The 19,182-nt window shown below is 36.9% G+C and overlaps 1 protein-coding gene across 3 annotated transcripts in view; it reads right to left on the reverse strand.

Moving 5' to 3' along the window:
* DMD (dystrophin) overlaps positions 1–19,182 on the reverse strand; it is a 2,245,117-nt gene that overhangs the window by 1,843,286 nt on the left and 382,649 nt on the right. The gene's annotated exons all lie outside the window — the stretch shown is intronic.

The raw sequence follows: 19,182 nt of genomic DNA on the forward strand, positions 1-19,182 counted from the left end.
TACTAGTGGAAATCCCAATGATATAGCCACTTTGGAAAACAGTCTGGCAGTTTCTCACAAAACTGAACATGTACTTATTATACAATCTAATAATTGCGCTCTTGGGCATTTATCTAAAGGAAATGAAAACATATGTGCACACAAAAACCTGCACGTACGTGTTCATACTAACTCTATTTGTAATAGCCCCAAACTGGGAACCCAGATGCCCTCAAGGGTAGGTAAACAAACCACAGTACAGCCACACCATGGAATAACACCCATCAGTGAAAAGGAACAAACTATTGATACATGCAGCAAATTAGATGAATTTCATGGGCATTATGCTAAGTGGGGAAAAAGTCACTCTCAAAAGGTAGCATACTGTATGAGTCTATATCTATGACAGTCTTGAAAAGACAAAGTTACAGAAATAGAGAACAGAGTAGCAGTTACCAGAGGTCAGGAATGGGGGTAAGATGTGGGGTAGCTGAATGTCCTTGTAAAAGGACAATATGAGGGAACCTTGTAATGGTGGAACTGTTCTAATGGTGGATTTACAAATCTACACACGTAATGTTGCATAGAACTGAATACACACATATATGCATACACATAAATATGAGTAAAGCTGGGGAAATCTGAATACTATTGGTGGTTTACATGAATGTTGAAATCTTGGTCAAGATATCATACTTTAGTTTTACAAGATGTTACTATATCAAAGGGGAGATTAATCAAGACTAAGAAAGCATCAACGTCTGCATTTCATCTGGGGATTCCTCACATGGCAGTAGAAGAGAGAAATTCCTCCATAAGGAAAAGCCACTATAAATTTATCTATTGATTCACTGATTCACTAATTCAACAAATACCTTTTGGCTATATGCCAGGCAGTGAGGTACTAAGAGCATGTAAAAGGAAAAACCTTCTGCTTTCATGAAACTTAATTCTAGTGATAGTGATAATCAGATGATATGCCACTGAAGATTCAAGTAGTTAAGCAGAGAATATGCAATTTTTAGGAAACAGACTCACTCATACTGCAGAAAGCATGGCTTGTAGGTATGCTTTGGCTTGCCATAGACCTGACTCTGGGGAGACTTAGATCAAGTAATAGGCACTTATATTCCAGTAATCCCTATCTAATGTCATAAGACTTGTCACTGTGTAAGCAGGAAGACAGTTCCTCCATTTCTTTATCCCCATAAAAGGTCTCATAAGGTCCAATTTCCACTATATTCAGGTACTGGGCTCAGACTTGATAAAGGAAAGCAAGGTACTATCCCTAATGTCAAGAAGTTCACAACAAAGGTCACATAATAAAAATGTATCTACCATTAGGCTCTAGCAATTCTACCTCTACATTTATAACCAAAATAATTACAAACAGATTAAGATATTTGTAGACCAATGATCATAGTAGCATTATTCGCAATAGCCAAAATGTGAAAACACCCAAATATCCATCTACAGATAAATGGATAAACAAAATGTGGTATGTACATACAACGGAGTATTTTCAGCCTTAAAAAGGAATGAAATTCTGATACAAACTACAACATAAACGAACCTTGGAAACATATGCTAAGTGAAATAAGCAAGACATAAAATGACAAATACTATATGATTCTACTTATGAGAGGTACCTAAAATAGTCAAATTCATAGAGAAAACTGAAGTTATTAAAGGCTAGGGGAGGAAAAAATGGGGAGTTACCACTCAATGAGTTCAACTTGGGATGATGAAAACATTCTAGAGATGGATAGCGGTGATGATTACCCAACAATGAAAATATACTTAAAGCCACTGAATTATACACTAAAAAAGTAGAAAAAAATAGTACCTCAAACCCTATTTAGGGCAATGTACCTGAATAAACATTTCTCAAAAGACAAACCAATAGCCAGCACATAAATGAAATAATATTGAACATCACTAACCATCAGAGAAATGCAAATTAAAACTACAATGAAATATTATCTCACACTGTTAGAATGGCTACTATCAAAAAGACAAAATACTAAGTTGTGGCCAAGATGTGGAGAAAAAGGAATCTTTGCACACTGTTGGTGGAAATGTAAATTATTGTAGCCATTATGAAAAACAGTATGGAGGCTTCTCAAAAAATTACAAATAAAACTACCATATGATTCAGGAATTCCACTGCTGGGTATATATTCCAAAGGAAACGAAATCAATATGTCAAAGAAATAACTGTACTCCAGTGTACATTGCAGTGCTACTCAAAACAGCCAAGATAGGGAATCAACTTAAGCGTCCATCAGCAGATGAAAGGATAAAGAAAATGCAGGTATACACACCTACACACACACACACTGGAATACTACTCAGCCTTAAAAAGCAGAGAATCCTGTCATTTGCAACAACATTAATGAATCTAGAGTACGTTACATCAAATGACATAAGCCAGGAACAGAAAGACAAACATTACATCATGTCACTCGTATATGAAACTTTAAAACGTTGAGCTCATAGAATTGAGAGTAAAATGATGGTTAGCATGGCACAGAGCTTGGAGGAGGAGGGTTGGGGAGATGTTGGTCAAATGATACTAAATTACATTTAGATAGAAGGAATACATTCAAGAGATCTATTGTACAACATGCTGACTTTGGTTAACAACAATACTGTATTTTGAAAACTGCTGAGAGGAGGTTTATAAGTTTCCTCACCCCCAAATGATAAACATATAATGTACATATTAGCTTGAAGCATTCCACGATGTCTAGATATTTTAGATCATATTGTACATGACATATACAATTTTTTGCTAGTTAAAAAAATAGTTGTATGGTAAATTTTACGTTATTTGTATTTCACCACAATAAAAAATAAGTCATCGGAACACACACACGCACGCACATGCACACACAGCAGCAGCCGCCACAGGTAATACCTAAATAAATATTCTGGCTTTTTTCCAATAAAATTTATATCCACAGGAAAAACAGGTAAGCAACTGTGTCTCATAGGAAGCCCAAGGGATGGGAAAAAGGAAGTAACTGTGTGACAAGCTAAGCAAAAGACCTAAGATATATTCATGTATTCAGTATTGATTAAATCTGTAAAGAAAAAATAGATTGAAGAAAGTGTCAGGTGGAGAAAGCATGCCAGAAAGAGTTCAGATGACTGGGGGTAATTGACTGGGAATTGGAAATATTGTATTCAGGGACAATATGGCAGACAACTACTCTTTGTAACTTTTATATTAGGTTCAGGGGTACATGGGCAGGTTTGTTACACAGGTAAACTGCATGTCATGGGGGTTTCATGTACACATTATTTCATCACCCAAGTAATAAGTATGGTGCCTGACAGGTAGTTTTTCTGATCCTCTCCCTCCTCCCACCTTTTACTCTCAAGTAGGCTCCAGTGTCTGTTGTTCCCCTGTTTGCATCCATGTGGGTTTTTTTCTTTTTTTTTTTTTTTTTTTTTGGTAGACGGAGTTTCACTTTTGTTGCCCAGGCTGGAGTGCAGTGTCTCCATCTTGGCTCACCGCAACCTCCGCCTCTCGGGTTTCAAGTTATTCTCCTGCCTTAGCCTCCCGAGTAGCTGGGATGACAGGTATACGCCACCACACCCACCTGATCTCGTATTTTTAGTAGAGACGGGGTTTCTCCATGTTGGTCAGGCTAGTCTCCAACTCCCGACCTCAGGTGATCCCCTCACCTCGACCTCTCAAAGTGCTACGTTACAGGCGTGAGCCGCCGCGCCCAGCCTAACTCCCACTTGTGAGAACATGTGGTTTCATTTGGTTTTCTGTTCCCACATTAGTGTGCTGACGATAATGGCTCCAGCTATATCCATGTTGCTGCAATCTCATTCTTTTTTTGTCTGGGTTGTATTCCATGGTGTATACCTACCATATTTTCTTAATCGGTCTCCTGTTGATGAACATTTAGGTGGATTCCACGTCTTCGCTATTGTGAACACTGCTGCAATAAACATGTATGTGCATGTGTCTTTATCGTAGAACAATTTATATTCCTTTGGGTATACACCAAATAATGGGGTTGCTGGGTTGAATGGTATTTCTGTTTTAAGTTCTTTGAGGAATCACCACACTGCTTTCCACAATGGCTGAAGTAATTTTCATTCCCACCAGCAGTCACCACACCTGGCCAATATCTTATGCACACATTTTCAGGCATTGAAGCTTCTATTATTATTATAAAACCTCACAGGATGTATCTACTAGATTAGAGTATGTGTATATACATACATAAACACACACTGATCTAGTAGATAAATCTATACACACATATACACATCATTTCAGGGAGATATAGATATATCTATACATATATGGACAAATATCTACACATACATATCTATACAAATATACACATATATACGTATGTATACATCTACACATATATACAAACATACACACACATATATATGTAATTTTAATTTTAGTAGGTGTTTCCACCTGCCTTCCTAGAAACAATTTAGTATTTCATATTTTAACCAGAATGTATAAGGGTAGGCTCTTCTCTCACCAGGAAATTTTTGTTTTGTTTTAGTTTTAGTTTTGTTTGTATGATCAATAAAATACATCACTTTAAATTTCTATGATTCCTTGTACATTTGAATATATTTTTGTATGACTGACCTATTACAATTCCATCTGTGGATTGTCTGTTAATATGTCTTGCTCATTTATTCCTATATGGTAGTTTTCTTTTCCTTCTTGAATTTTAAGAGCTCTTGGTAAATAAGAGCTAACATTTATAGAATGCTTACCACTTGCAAAATGTGATTATAATTTTTTTATTATTATACTTTAAGTTCTAGGGTACATGTGCACAACGTGCAGGTTTGTTACATATGTATACTTATGCCATGTTGGAGTGCTGCAACCATCAACTCGTCAGCACCCATCAATTCGTCATTCATATCAGGTATAACTCCCAATGCAATCCCTCCCCCTCCCGATGATAGGCCCCGATGTGTGATGTTCCCCTTCCCGAGTCCAAGTGATGTCATTGTTCAGCTCCCACCTATGAGAACATGTCATGTTTGGTTTTCTGTTCTTGTGATAGTTTGCTAAGAATGATGGTTTCCAGCTGCATCCATGTCCCTACAAAGGACACAAACTCATCCTTTTTTATGGCTGCATAGTATTCCATGGTGTATATGTGCCACATTTTCTTAATCCAGTCTGTCACAGATGGACATTTGGGTTGATTCCAAGTCTTTGCTATTGTGAATAGTGCCACAATAAACATAAGTGTGCATGTGTCTTTGTAGTAGAATAATTTATAATCCTTTGGGTATATACCCAGTAGTGGGATGGCTGGGTCATATGGTACATCTAGTTCTAGATCCTTGAGGAATTGCCATACTCTTTTCCATAATGGTTGAACTAGTTTACAATCCCACCAACAGTGTAAAAGTGTTCCTATTTCTCCACATCCTCTCCAGCACCTGTTGTTTCCTGACTTCTTAATGATTGCCATTCTAACTGGTGTGAGATGGTATCTCATTGTGGTTTTGATTTGCATTTCTCTGATGGCGAGTGATGATGAGCATTTTTTCATGTGTCTGTTGGCTGTATGAATGTCTTCTTTTGAGAAATGTCTGTTCATATCCTTTGCCCACTTTTTGATGGGGTTGTTTTTTTCTTGTAAATTTGTTTGAGTTCTTTGTAGATTCTGGATATTAGCCCTTTGTCAAATGAGTAGATTACAAAAATTTTTTCCCATTCTGTAGGTTGCCTGTTCACTCTGATGGTAGTTTCTTTTGCTGTGCAGAAGCTCTTTAATGAGATCCCATTTGTCAATTTTGGCTTTTGCTGCCATTGCTTTTGGTGTTTTAGACATGAAGTCCTTGCCCATGCCTATGTCCTAAATGGTACTACCTAGGTTTTCTTCTAGGGTTTTTATGGTATTAGGTCTAACATTTAAGTCTCTAATCCATCTGGAATTAATCTTCGTATAAGGAGTAAGGAAAGGATCCAGTTTCAGCTTTCTACTTATGGCTAGCCAATTTTCCCAGCACCATTTATTAAATAGGGAGTCCTTTCCCCCATTTCTTGTTTCTCTCAGGTTTGTCAAAGATCAGATGGCTGTAGATGTGTGGTATTATTTCTGAGGACTCTGTTCTGTTCCATTGGTCTATATCTCTGTTTTGGTACCAGTACCATGCTGTTTTGCTTACTGTAGCCTTGTAGTATAGTTTGAAGTCAGGTAGCGTGATGCCTCCAGCTTTGTTCTTTTGACTTAGGATTGTCTTGGCAATGGGGGCTCTTTTTTGGTCCCATATGAACTTTAAAGCCGTTTTTTCCAATTCTGTGAAGAAACTCATTGATAGCTTGAGGCGGATGGCATTGAATCTATAAATAACCTTGGGCAGTATGGCCATTTTCACAATATTGATTGTTCCTATCCATGAGCATGGTATGTTCTTCCATTTGTTTGTGTCCTCTTTGATTTCACTGAGCAGTGGTTTGTAGTTCTCCTTGAAGAGGTCCTTGACATCCCTTGTAAGTTGGATTCCTAGGTATGTTAGTCTCTTTGAAGCAATTGTGAATGGAAGTTCATTTATGATTTGGCTCTCTGCTTGTCTGTTACTGGTGTATAAGAATGCTTGTGATTTTTGCACATTAATTTTGTATCCTGAGACTTTGCTGAAGTTGCTTATCAGCTTAAGGAGATTTTTGGGCTGAGACAATGGGGCTTTCTAAATATACAATCATGTCATCTGCAAACAGGGACAATTTGACTTCTTCTTTTCCTAACTGGATACCCTTGATTTCTTTCTCTTGCCTGATTGCCCTAGCCAGAACTTCCAACACTATGTTGAATAGGAGTGGTGAGAGAGGGCATCCCTGTCTTGTACCAGTTTTCAAAGGGAATTTTTCCAGTTTTTGCCCATTCAGTATGATATTGGCTGTGGGTTTGTCATAAACAGCTCTTATTATTTTGAGGTACGTTCCATCAATACCGAATTTATTGAGAGTTTTTAGCATGAAGGGCTGTTGAATTTTGTCAAAAGCCTTTTCTGCATCTATTGAGATAATCATGTGGTTCTTGTCTTTGGTTCTGTTTATATGCTGGATTACGTTTATTGATTTGCGAATGTTGAACCAGCCTTGCATCCCAGGGATGAAGCCCACTTTATCATGGTGGATAAGCTTTTTGATGTGCTGCTGAATCCATTTTGCCAGTAATTTACTGAGGGTTTTTGCATCGATGTTCATCAGGGATATTGGTCTAAAATTCTCTTTTTGTTGTGTCTCTGCCAGGCTTTGGTATCAGGATGATGTTGGCCTCATAAAATGAGTTAGGGAGGAGTCCCTCGTTTTCAATTGATTGGAATAGTTTCAGACGGAATGGTACCAGCTCCTCTTTGTACCTCTGGTAGAATTCAGCTGTGAATCCATCTGGTCCTGGACTTTTTTTGGTTGGTAGGCTATTAATTATTGCCTCAATTTCAGAGCCTGCTATTGGTCTATTCAGGGATTCAACTTCTTCCTGGTTTAGTCTTGGGAGAGTGTAAGTGTTCAGGAAATTATCCATTTCTTCTAGATTTTCTAGTTGATTTGCGTAGAGGTGTTTATAGTATTCTCTGATGGTAGTTTGTATTTCTGTGGGGTCGGTGGTGATATCCCCTTTATCATTTTTTATTGCATCTATTTGATTCTTCTCTCTTTTCTTCTTTATTAGTCTTGCTAGCGGTCTCAATTTTGTTGATTTTTTCAAAAAACCAACTCCTGGATTCATTGATTTTTTGGAGGGTTTTTTGTGTCTCTATCTCCTTCAGTTCTGCTCTGATCTTAGTTATTTCTTGCCTTCTACTAGCTTTTGAATGTGTTTGCTCTTGCTTCTCTAGTTCTTTTAATTGTGATGTTAGAGTGTCAATTTTAGATCTTTCCAGCTTTCTCTTGTGGGCATTTAGTGCTATAAATTTCCCTCTACACACTGCTTTAAATGTGTCCCAGAGATTCTGGTATGTTGTATCTTTGTTCTCATTGGTTTCAAAGAACATCTTTATGTCTGCCTTCATTTCATTATGTACCCAGTAGTCATTCAGGAGCAGGCTGTTCAGTTTCCATGTAGTTGAGCGGTTTTGATTGAGTTTCTTAGTCCTGAGTTCTAGTTTGATTGCACTGTGGTCTGAGAGACAGTTTGTTAAAATTTCTGTTCTTTTACATTTGCTAAGGAGTGCTTTAACTTCCAATTATGTGGCCAATTTTGGAATAAGTGTGATGTGGTGCTGAGAAGAATGTATATTCTGTTGATTTGGGGTGGAGAGTTCTATAGATGTCTATTAGGTCCGCTTGGTGCAGAGATGAGTTCAATTCTTGGATATCCTTGTTAACTTTCTGTCTCCTTGATCTGTCTAATGTTGACAGGGGAGTGTTGAAGTCTCCCATTATTATTGTATGGGAGTCTAAGTCTCTTTGTAAGTCTCTAAGGACTTGCTTGATGAATCTGGGTGCTCCTGTATTGGGTGCATATATATTTAGGAGAGTTAGCTCTTCCTGTTGAATTGATCCCTTTACCATTATGTAATGGCCTTCTTTGTCTCGTTTGATCTTTGATGGTTTAAAGTCTGTTTTATCAGAGACAAGGATTGCAACCCCTGCTTTTTTTTGTTCTCCATTTGCTTGGTAGATCTTCCTCCATCCCTTTATTTTGAGCCTATGTATGTTTCTGCATTTGAGATGGGTCTCCTGAATACAGCAGACTGATGGGTCTTGACTCTTTATCCAGTTTGCCAGTCTGTGTCTTTTAATTGGAGCATTTAGTCCATTAACATTTAGGGTTAATATTGTTATGTGTGAACTTGATCCTGCCATTATGATATTAACTGTTTATTTTGCTCGTTAGTTGATGCAGTTTCTTCCTAGCCTCGATGGTCTTTACATTTTGGCATGTTTTTGCAATGGCTGGTACTGGTTGTTCCTTTCCATGTTTAGGGCTTCCTTCAGGGTCTCTTGTAAGGCAGGCCTGGTGGTGACTAAATCTCTAAGCATTTGCTTATCTGCAAAGGATTTTATTTCTCCTTCACTGATGAAACAGTTTGACTGGATATGAAATTCTGGGTTGAAAATTCTTTTCTTTAAGAATGTTGAATATTGGCCCCCACTCTCTTCTGGCTTGTAGAGTTTCTGCTGAGAGGTCTTCTGTTAGTCTGATGGGCTTCCCTTTGTGGGTAACCCGACCTTTCTCTCTGGCTGCCCTTAAGATTTTTTCCTTCATTTCAACTTTGGTGAATCTGGCAATTATGTGTCTTGGAGTTGCTCTTCTCGAGGAGTATCTTTGTGGTGTTCTCTGTATTTCCTGAATTTGAATGTTGGCCTGCCCTACTAGATTGGGGAAGTTCTCCTGGATGATATCCTGAAGAGTGTTTTCCAACTTGGTTCCATTTTCCCCCTCACTTTCAGGCACCCCAATCAGACGTAGATTTGGTCTTTTTACATAATCCCATACTTCTTGCAGGCTTTGTTCATTTCTTTTTCTTTTTTCTTTTGGTTTCTCTTCTCACTTCATTTCATTCATTTGATCCTCAATCGCTGATACTCTTTCTTCCAGTTGATCAAGTCAGTTACTGAAGCTTGTGCATTTGTCACGTATTTCTCGTGTCATGGTTTTCATCTCTGTCATTTCATTTATGACCTTCTCTGCATTAATTACTCTATCAATTCTTCCACTCTTTTTTCAAGATTTTTAGTTTCTTTGCACTGGGTACGTAATTCCTCTTTTAGCCCTGAGAAGTTTGATGGACTGAAGCCTTCTTCTCTCATCTCGTCAAAGTCATTCTCTGACCAACTTCGATCCGTTGCTGGCTATGAGCTGCACTCCTTTGCAGGGGGAGATGCGCTCTTATTTTTTGAATTTCCAGCTTTTCTGCCCTGCTTCTTCCCCATCTTTGTGGTTTTATCTGCCTCTGGTCTTTGATGATGGTGACGTACTGATGGGGTTTTGGTATAGGTGTTCTTCCTGTTTGGTAGTTTTCCTTCTAATAGTCAGGACCCTCAGCTGTAGGTCTGTTGGAGATTGTCCGAGGTCCACTCCAGACCCTGTTTGCCTGGGTATCAGCAGCAGAGGTTGCAGAAGATAGAATATTGCTGAACAGCGAGTTTACCTGTCTTACTTTGGAAGCTTCCTCTCAGGGGTGTACTCCACCCTGTGAGGTGTGGGGTGTCAGACTGCCCCTAGTGGGGGATGTCTCCCAGTGAGGCTACTCAGGGGTCAGGGACCCACTTGAGCAGGCAGTCTGTCCGTTCTCAGATCTCAACCTCCGTGTTGGGAGATCCACTGCTCTCTTCAAAGCTATCAGACAGAGTCGTTCGGGTCTGCACAGGCCTCTGCTGCTTCCCCTGTTGTTGTTTAGCTGTGCCCTGTCCCCAGACGTGGAGTCTACAGAGACAGGCAGGTTTTCTTGAGCTGCTGTGAGCTCCACCCAGTTCGAGCTTCCCAGCAGCTTTGTTTACCTACTTAAGCCTCAGCAATGGCTGGCGCCCCTCCCCCAGCCTCGTTGCTGCCTTGAGGTTAGATTGCAGACTGCTGTGGCCGTGGGACCCTCCCGGCCACGTGTGGGTATAATCTCCTGGTGTGCCCGTTTGCTTAAAGCACAGTATTGGGGTGGGAGTTACCCGATTTTCCAGGTGTTGTGTGTCTCAGTTCGCCTGGCTAGGAAAAGGGATTCCCTTCCCCCTTGCACTTCCCAGGTGAGGCAATGCCTCGCCCTGCTTCAGCTCTCGCTGGTCGGGCTGCAGCAGCTGACCAGCACCAATTGTCCGGCACTCCCCAGTGAGATGACCCCAGTACCTCAGTTGAAAATGCAGAAATCACCGGTCTTCTGTGTCGCTCGCGCCGGGAGTTGGAGACTGGAGCTGTTCCTATTTGGCCATCTTGCTCCACCACCATGATTGTATTTCTTGTAATTCAACATAATTTTGTATTTCATTGAAAAGTAAGACTGTCATACAGATTTATGATTTTTGTTTTCTGACCATTAGTACAAAGGTTAATCTGACATCACAAAAGGAATTGTGGAGTTTTTTCCTTTTCATATGCTTTGGAATAGCTTAAAGTATATAAATTATTCTTTAAGGGTTAGGTTAAATTCATTTGTGAAGAATCCTACACTTTTCAACGGTACATCTTTAATAACCTACTAAATGTTTTCTGAGGTTATTAGTCTAATTTTCCACTTATTCTTATCTCAATTTTAGTGCTTTGTATTGTACTAGAAAATCAAGTTTTCCAGAATTTTGCAAAATTGTTATAAAATTGCTTTCAGTTTTCTCTTAATTTCTTCTGAATCTGCTGTCATGCATCTTTTCTCATTTATCTTGTCTAGTTTTTATTCTAAGTTTTCTTTGTTATGACTGGGATAGGTTTACCTATTTTATTAATCTTTTCAAGAGCCCACTTTTAAATGGATTAATCTGATTCAATTTTCTATGTTGAATGCAATTTTTATTTTTTCTCTATTTTTATAATTTAAGATACATACTTCTTTTATTTCCATCTTTTAAAAATCTTATGGCTATACAGTTCTCTCTGAATACAGATTTCACTGTGCCTACATCATTAGAGTGTGTATGAGTTATGTGAATTTTACCAAGAGTTCATGAACATTTTACATTTATGTGCATTTTATTAAGAGGGAAATAGAGTATCAAAAATAAATGAAGCTTCCACAAGGTCTGATTTAAAACTATGTCTGGGCCGAAGGTATTTCATTAATTACATCTAGTGAATTCTCCACAAAAAGCTTTAAGAGACTCTCCAATAAGCATTTCACACCATGATATAGACAACGAATATTATTTTGGTTGTGTTTTGTCTCTTGCTGCACATGTCTTCTTCAAACTACCAAGGAGTATAAGAAACACTAATAACCATGAAGACTCTAGAGGAGGAAGGTATTCGCCATGCCTGAAAGGGTATTGTTCATGGCATTTATATTATTCTTGAATGCCTCATATTGACAGTCTGGTCTGTTTCGGCCATGAATTCTCATAAGCTTGTTGCTGTTATAATGCTGTATTTCTTACTATTAGCTGTAAGTCATAATGTTTTTCGGAATTCAGTACTATTTACTCTTAATCATCACCATGCCATACAGTAACATTTTTTTTTTTTTTTTTTTTTTTTGAGACGGAGTCTCACTCTGTCGCCCAGGCTAGAGTGCAGTGGCCGGATCTCAGCTCACTGCAAGCTCCGCCTCCCGGGTCCACGCCATTCTCCTGCCTCAGCCTCCCGAGTAGCTGGGACTACAGGCGCCCGCCATCTCGCCCGGCTAATTTTTTGTATTTTTTAAGTGGAGACGGGGTTTCACTGTGTTAGCCAGGATGGTCTCGACCTCCTGACCTTGTGATCCGCCCGCCTCGGCCTCCCAAAGTGCTGGGATTACAGGCTTGAGCCACCGCGCCGGGCCGTAACTTCTCTTTTACATACTTTTTTCTAATACACATTCTGGAATTATGTCTTTTAAGAATTATCAGTCTAATTGCTAAATAACTGAATGGTAAAAACAAGTATTAAAACCTTTTAAAATCTGTGTTAAGTGAATGATTACATTTGTCTACTAAGCAAAACAGAAAACATTAATACGACATATATGCTAATGTACGAGCCTACTGTATCAGTGTTGTGACATGCATTCTATGGCGGGAAATTAAATATTAGGGTCACTATGGTTACCCAAACTTCTGGTTTCCTGTTTTGCATAATGAAAGCATCTGATACCAAATGAATAGGTGTGAAAATTGATATTCTGTGTGAAAATGTAATAGTATGCCTTGAATTTTTGCACAAATAAGTTAACCTATGCAGGACATTTGACTTTTGTAGTTCCTGTCAACAGGCCTAAGATTTCACTCATAAAGTAACATTGGATGCTGTCTCAGAGTTTTACACTGTTAGCTTTGGAAGTTGCTTTATTCAAATGTAATTTTGGAGAATAGAAAGTCTCCATCGTTTGCTTTGACATAATGGAAACTTATTGTGACTGTAGCAGAATATTTAAATGTGAATTATTTAGAAACATCTCGAGTTAGAATAAGCAGGTTGCAAGAACTGCACATAGAAAATCTAATACATTGAATTATTATTTAGAATGAAGTCCTCTCCTGCTGTCTATTTTAAAGGCATAGGACAAGAATTGAAGGGGGTCCCCTCTTCTGTCTCCACATTAGTACTTACAATATATAATTTTGTATAATGACATATATTAATTCTAAGATTACTATATAATCATTTCAGAGAGCATTTACTTCCAGGTATTCTACCTCCTAAAATAAGTTTGCTAACCACTGGGCTATGAGGAACAACTCTCGTCATTTGTTTATTCGAGAGAGGCAAAAAAAAAACCTGTTTTGTTTTATCCCGGTTTCCTTTGGGAGCATGGATGTAATTTCTAGCATCGTCAGTGATATTTTCTTCAAGCTAAGTTTAGACATCCCATGGTGGTTTACAGTAAAGGGATTTATACTTATTATATTGATATATTCAAGATTTAAGAATACTTAAGAAGACCTTAATATTAAAGTAAACCTGAAATATGATGGTTTTCTGAAAGATTACTGACAGGAACAAGTTGGTGTTATTTTTTATTTGCTTTAGAGAAAGAATAGCAGACTAGGGTTCATCAAACAGAAAATAGTAAATAAGACTTCAGAACGAGGGGCATGTAACTTGAAAATAATTTCAATAACCAAGTCAAATAATGAAAATTGAAGTTCTTAGGGCAGAGCAGAAGAAGAGAGAGAAGGGAAAATGATGAATAAATGTAAGAGTTATATTCCTGTACGGTGTGTGTGTGGGGGGGGGGGGGGGGGGGGGGGGGGGGGGGGGGTGGGTGTGTGTGTGGTTTCTGTGTAAGAGAAAAAAAGTGACAAAGTTCTGACAAAGCTTTAATGGATTTTTTTCATACAATTTTATTTTTGTTAGATGCAGAGAGATGATGTTTAGAGGTTTGTGTATCATTTAAGCATTTGTGGTTTTAACTTGGAAGTTGCAGAAAGTTGTATTTCATTCACAGGGGAACCATCATCTTTATAATATATGGTATCTGCCTCTTCTTGCCTTTTTAGACAACCAGTGGCAAGGACATTTCAGAGCTACAAGCTCTAATGAAAACACATCCTGCATCATTCAGCCAATTGAAATTAGACTAAAGCCGGTGGTTTCTAACATTTGTTTCAAAGGAAGTGGTTCTCCCAGATCATTTCAGAGTTTGATATTTGTCCTAAGGAGAAGTCACTCTTGTTCCCTCATATGCAGTATAAAATACGAGCATTCTTAAAATTAGCTAAGGGAGGGGGATAAGGGTAAGCCACATTTTAACTAGATATGAAATGATACAAACTAAGTATTATAAAATAATTTAACAGAAAGATTATGAAAAGAACCATGAAATATTCTTAAAAGTTTGAAGTTGACTTCCTTAAAAGGAATCTTAAACAATAACTAATGGGGAAATTCCACTCATTGAAATGTATTATGTAAATAGCCTTCCTGACACTGAAACCTCAAGCATGTACTTCCACCATCTATTTGGTTCTTTCATGTTCATGTCTTTCTCATAAAGTGTATATAAACTGCGAAGTTCCTTCCAACATTCTATATAAACAGAATTTGCTTTTTAAACATGTTAAGTGTCTTTTATAAGATGTCTGCCATCATGTAGCCAAGCTAAAGACTTCTCTATATTCAACAGAAACTTCTCAAGTATTTATATAATCCTTCTAAATACAATGCATTTTTAAAAAGATAAAAAAATATAGGAAAGGCAAAGTAGTTTCATTGCCCTGCAGCATGTACTTTTATACCACATTTAAGATTTACACTGTTTAAAATTTCAAGACTTATGGGCATAAATCATACCTATTTTCTTCCATTGAGAGATGCATGTATTCAATCTTTTATTAAAAATCATAAATAGTTCAATATATACAACCTAAAGGGTGGGCCATATTGCCACCGTGGACCTGGCTTTCCAATGACAGCTTTTTACTCCCTTCCGTATCGCCATATTTCAAGGATTATTTTTGATTCCGATATAGAAATTTACATTAGATGATAATTTTTGAAGCACATTTTGACCTCGACTATATTACAAGAAGTAATTCTCGGTACCCACTACAAAGATAATATCTCTATCTTCAGTGATTAAGTTTTACATATTAGTCATTCTTTAACTATTTTTGACCACTCACTATATGCCACGCATAGAATGTTAAGAATAGAGATAAATTTAAAAATAGACTGTTTCAACAAATTGCTTATGGACAAGTGAAATGTTAAATTTTATTTGTATTTTGAATGTGTTTATGATCACTCTGATACATTGCAGGAAAATTATTTTTAATGGAGTCATGTTTTCATGTACTTCTCTACTGCCTCTGACAATAAAGAATTGACACAGTTAATACAAATATCTTATAATCCTAAGAAAATATGAACATTTAATGTCATGAAAGACATTAAAACAAATATATAAAAACAGAAGTTTTGATGCAGGTAATCTGGTTGAACATATTAATAAAATGCAAACTAAACTTTTTGGGAAAGTAGCTCTTTAAACTCAACCAAATTTCTTATATAGAATATATACTAGAGGGCATTGCTTGAGAAAATGGACACTGTCCTCAGTACTTTCACAATTTAGAATGAAAGATACATATACTTTCCATATATTATTTAATTTGAATTGTTGTAAATATTATGTATCTTTTATCTGGCAATATAGAATGTCACTTTAACGACAAAATCAACCCATATAGCCCCATCTTTTTAAGCTCAAGTCATGTATACTAATTTCAAGGAAAAAAAGCAATAGCTACAATAAAAATCTTAAAAGATACTTGAGTGACATTATAAAAAATATTTTTAAACAATACTATTTATAGTCATAAATATTATCCCAGCAGACCTCCGTATGTGAACATAATAGGTAACTGACTGTCTCAATTTTAACTTGAATATATAAGAAATCAATACTATTTTCCCTTAAAGCAAGGGGTATACTAAAGGGGATGGGAAGAATAAACGACTCACCCAGAAAATTATTTTAAATGAGAACATGCTGCAATTTGAGTAGTTGTATTACCTTGCATCTGAATGTGAGTTTAATGAATACGAGATTATGTTTGTGTATTTGTATCTTCCATAACAAGTATTTTGAAAGAAGTAAACATTCACTATCAATGCATTTTGCAGATGATAAAGTGGATCAAAGTCATGGAATCATTTGCCAAAGACCCAATAGTTGATAAGTTACAGAGTTTACAAGATCTACCTCTTCTGCAAACTTGAGATTTCATATAAAGTGCAGATATTTTACAGGCCTATTGTGTGGATTGACAATTTCGTGTAAGAAATACTTGTCTAACAAATTAAATTTGCAATTTGTATTTTAATACTAGATTTTATGAGTAATAAATGGAAGTAGTTTATAGTCAAATATATTCTGACATGCTCCAAAATATATATTATATGGCTATTTAAGTTTCCAAATATTTAAAGAACATAAAAAATTCTAGTTTTGAGAACATTTTAGAATCTTCTTTATCTAACACTATATGCCAGCATGTGAACAGTATATCATTTTTCAGATCAGTGACATTTGACAACCATTTAGTCTAATTCAGTGACAATTTCCAATGATGGGATTAAGTGAATATTTGAACATAGCTGTCATCTGAATTTCTGCCCTAGACTTTTTAAATACTCACCTTGGATTTGTGATTTAATGTATAACAATGACTCTGTTTGCTTTGTATCATCTCACATTGTAGATTTGAAGTTACTTGGTAAAAACTTGCCACCTTGTGATAGACAATTGATGAGCTGGTACAATGAACATAATTATTAGATCTACAACCATTGTCAGTTAATATTAAATTATATTAAGTCAGCAAAGTCTTGGTAATGTTCCTAGGGTCTATTTCAACACTGTACCTTTTGTATGAATCTCTATGAAAGGCATTAGAATTCATAAAATGTAAGCATGGAAATCTTAAGAGGGAAGACAAGGACACAAGCTTAGAGAAAGGAAGACAGATCATAATACATGGGGGGGGGGGGGTGTAGTTTAAAGCACCACAGTTAAATCTCTATCAAATTTGCAATTTCTAAGTTCCTTTACCAGACCAAAAATCAATCATTAAACTAGACACAAAATGATTAAAAGTGCCAATATCTAATAGAGAATACTCATTGATTACAACTTAGTTATATCCAAGGAAAATATACTGACAAACCAGTTTAAATTACCCATTAAATATCTTTGAGAGAAGAGAGTTCAGGAAGCGTAGAATTGAATTTAAAATGTATAATGAATGGCCCTACTAACAAAAGTGGGACAGGGCAAAGAAATAATAGGAAGGCTGTATAAGAGATGTTTCATCTTAGCTGGGATATGCTCTACCTTCAAAACCTTGTAAATAAAAAGAAGCTGTGGATACATTTTTACCCAGAGCTGATGTGGAGACAAGAATAACCACTTAGTAGCATATTCTCCCATTTCTCAGGATTTTGTATTTTGTTTGCTTTTTAAAATCACAACCAACTATGACAAATGAGCTTTGCTCTCAGCAAATATCACAATAAAGGTATCACTGCACTTAGAAGTACTTTCTTCTCAATAAGTGACTTTCCAAAATACATTATTGATAACACGGATAACTTCATGCTAAAACAGCCACCACAAAGAATGCAAACCGGAACACAAACGTGGTGTCTGAGCTCTACAGATATAAGCTGAGTGGCATTCAAGTGAGGATAACAAGTTAAACAACAGGACAGGGAAAAGAAAGGAAACTGGGGAACAGGGTTAAATGAGGAGCTAATTTAGAACCACAGAATATGCTAGAACTAGTGATTTACGGCAGAGGGATAAGCTAAAATGGAAGAGACCCTAAGGAAAAAAAAAGAAAAATGACTTTGACTTCATGATCCTGAAATTACCAAAAAGTATCATTTTGAAAAGACACTTCTAATATTCCTTTAAAAATGAGAGGGCTAGTTTTTTGAGTGATTTTTAAAGCCAGGACATTTTTTTGATAGGTTTATAAGAAATAGGAAGGCTGTTCATATGATTTTCTATTAGCAATTATCAATTTCCTGGTGTGTGGACAAACTTATCACTGGTGTTCATTTTTTTTTTTTCTTTTGGAGACAGAGTCTTGCTCTGCCAGACTAGAGTGCAGTGGTATGATCACCGCTCACTGCAACCTCTGCCTCCCGGGTTCAAGTGATTCTCATGCTTCAGCCTCCCCAGTAGCTGAATTACAGGCGCCGACCACCACACTTGGCTAATTTTTGTATTTTTAGTAGAGACGGGGTTTTGCCATGTTGGCCAGGATAGTCTCAAACTCCTGACGGCGGTGATCTGCCCGCCTCAGCCTCCCAAAGTGCTGGGATTGCAGGCTTGAGCCACCACGCCTGGCCTCAACTTCATTTTTTATAATAAATGTATATAGTATTTCTGTGTAGAACCCGTTTTTGGTTTCTGTATCTCTTATATTTAATATTTCCCTTCCATTTTTAAACTGCATACATTTGTTTTTCTCCCTCCCTGTTCGGATCACTTTCATAAGATATTAATCTATTTCATATTATAAGGAACTAGCTTTATATTTTATCTAGTGTTTCTTCTGTTTATCTTTAGTTCCTACTTTCCTTAGAGCATTTTTGTAACATTTTTAGTTGAAAGCTTGATTTATCTTTTTTTTTAATGAAGATAAAATCAAAGACAAAAATTCAACGTCTCCGTAGAGCCTAAGCCATTTCTCATGGGTTTTCATACGGAATGCTTTTTCCTTCACAAATGTAGTTTTATACTCTTGGTTTCTTATTTAACAAGCCTTAACCAAATTGAATTTATAAGTATATTATTAATTTCTAGTGTTATTAAATATGAATTTTGAAAGTTTGTGTGTAAGGACATTTTCACTGCAATCAAATATATTATCCATTTATAATTTGTGTACATGGCAGGAAATTTTATTATTTTCCTATGCCTTTAGTAAGTTCACGACAAAGGGCAGATATCAGAAGTGACTCTTAGCGTGTCTTTTCTGGCTCTGGTTTTCTCCAGAAAAATCAGGAGGAGTCCTTAGTCCTCAAATTAGCCAGAAACCACATCTACTCCCTGTCATCAAATTAGAAGTGGTATGGCCTCAAAAGTGATTGGCTTCTCGGTACATCCAAC

This window comes from Rhinopithecus roxellana, chromosome 7 (assembly GCF_007565055.1).
Source record: "Rhinopithecus roxellana isolate Shanxi Qingling chromosome 7, ASM756505v1, whole genome shotgun sequence".
Taxonomy (NCBI): Eukaryota; Metazoa; Chordata; class Mammalia; order Primates; family Cercopithecidae; genus Rhinopithecus; species Rhinopithecus roxellana.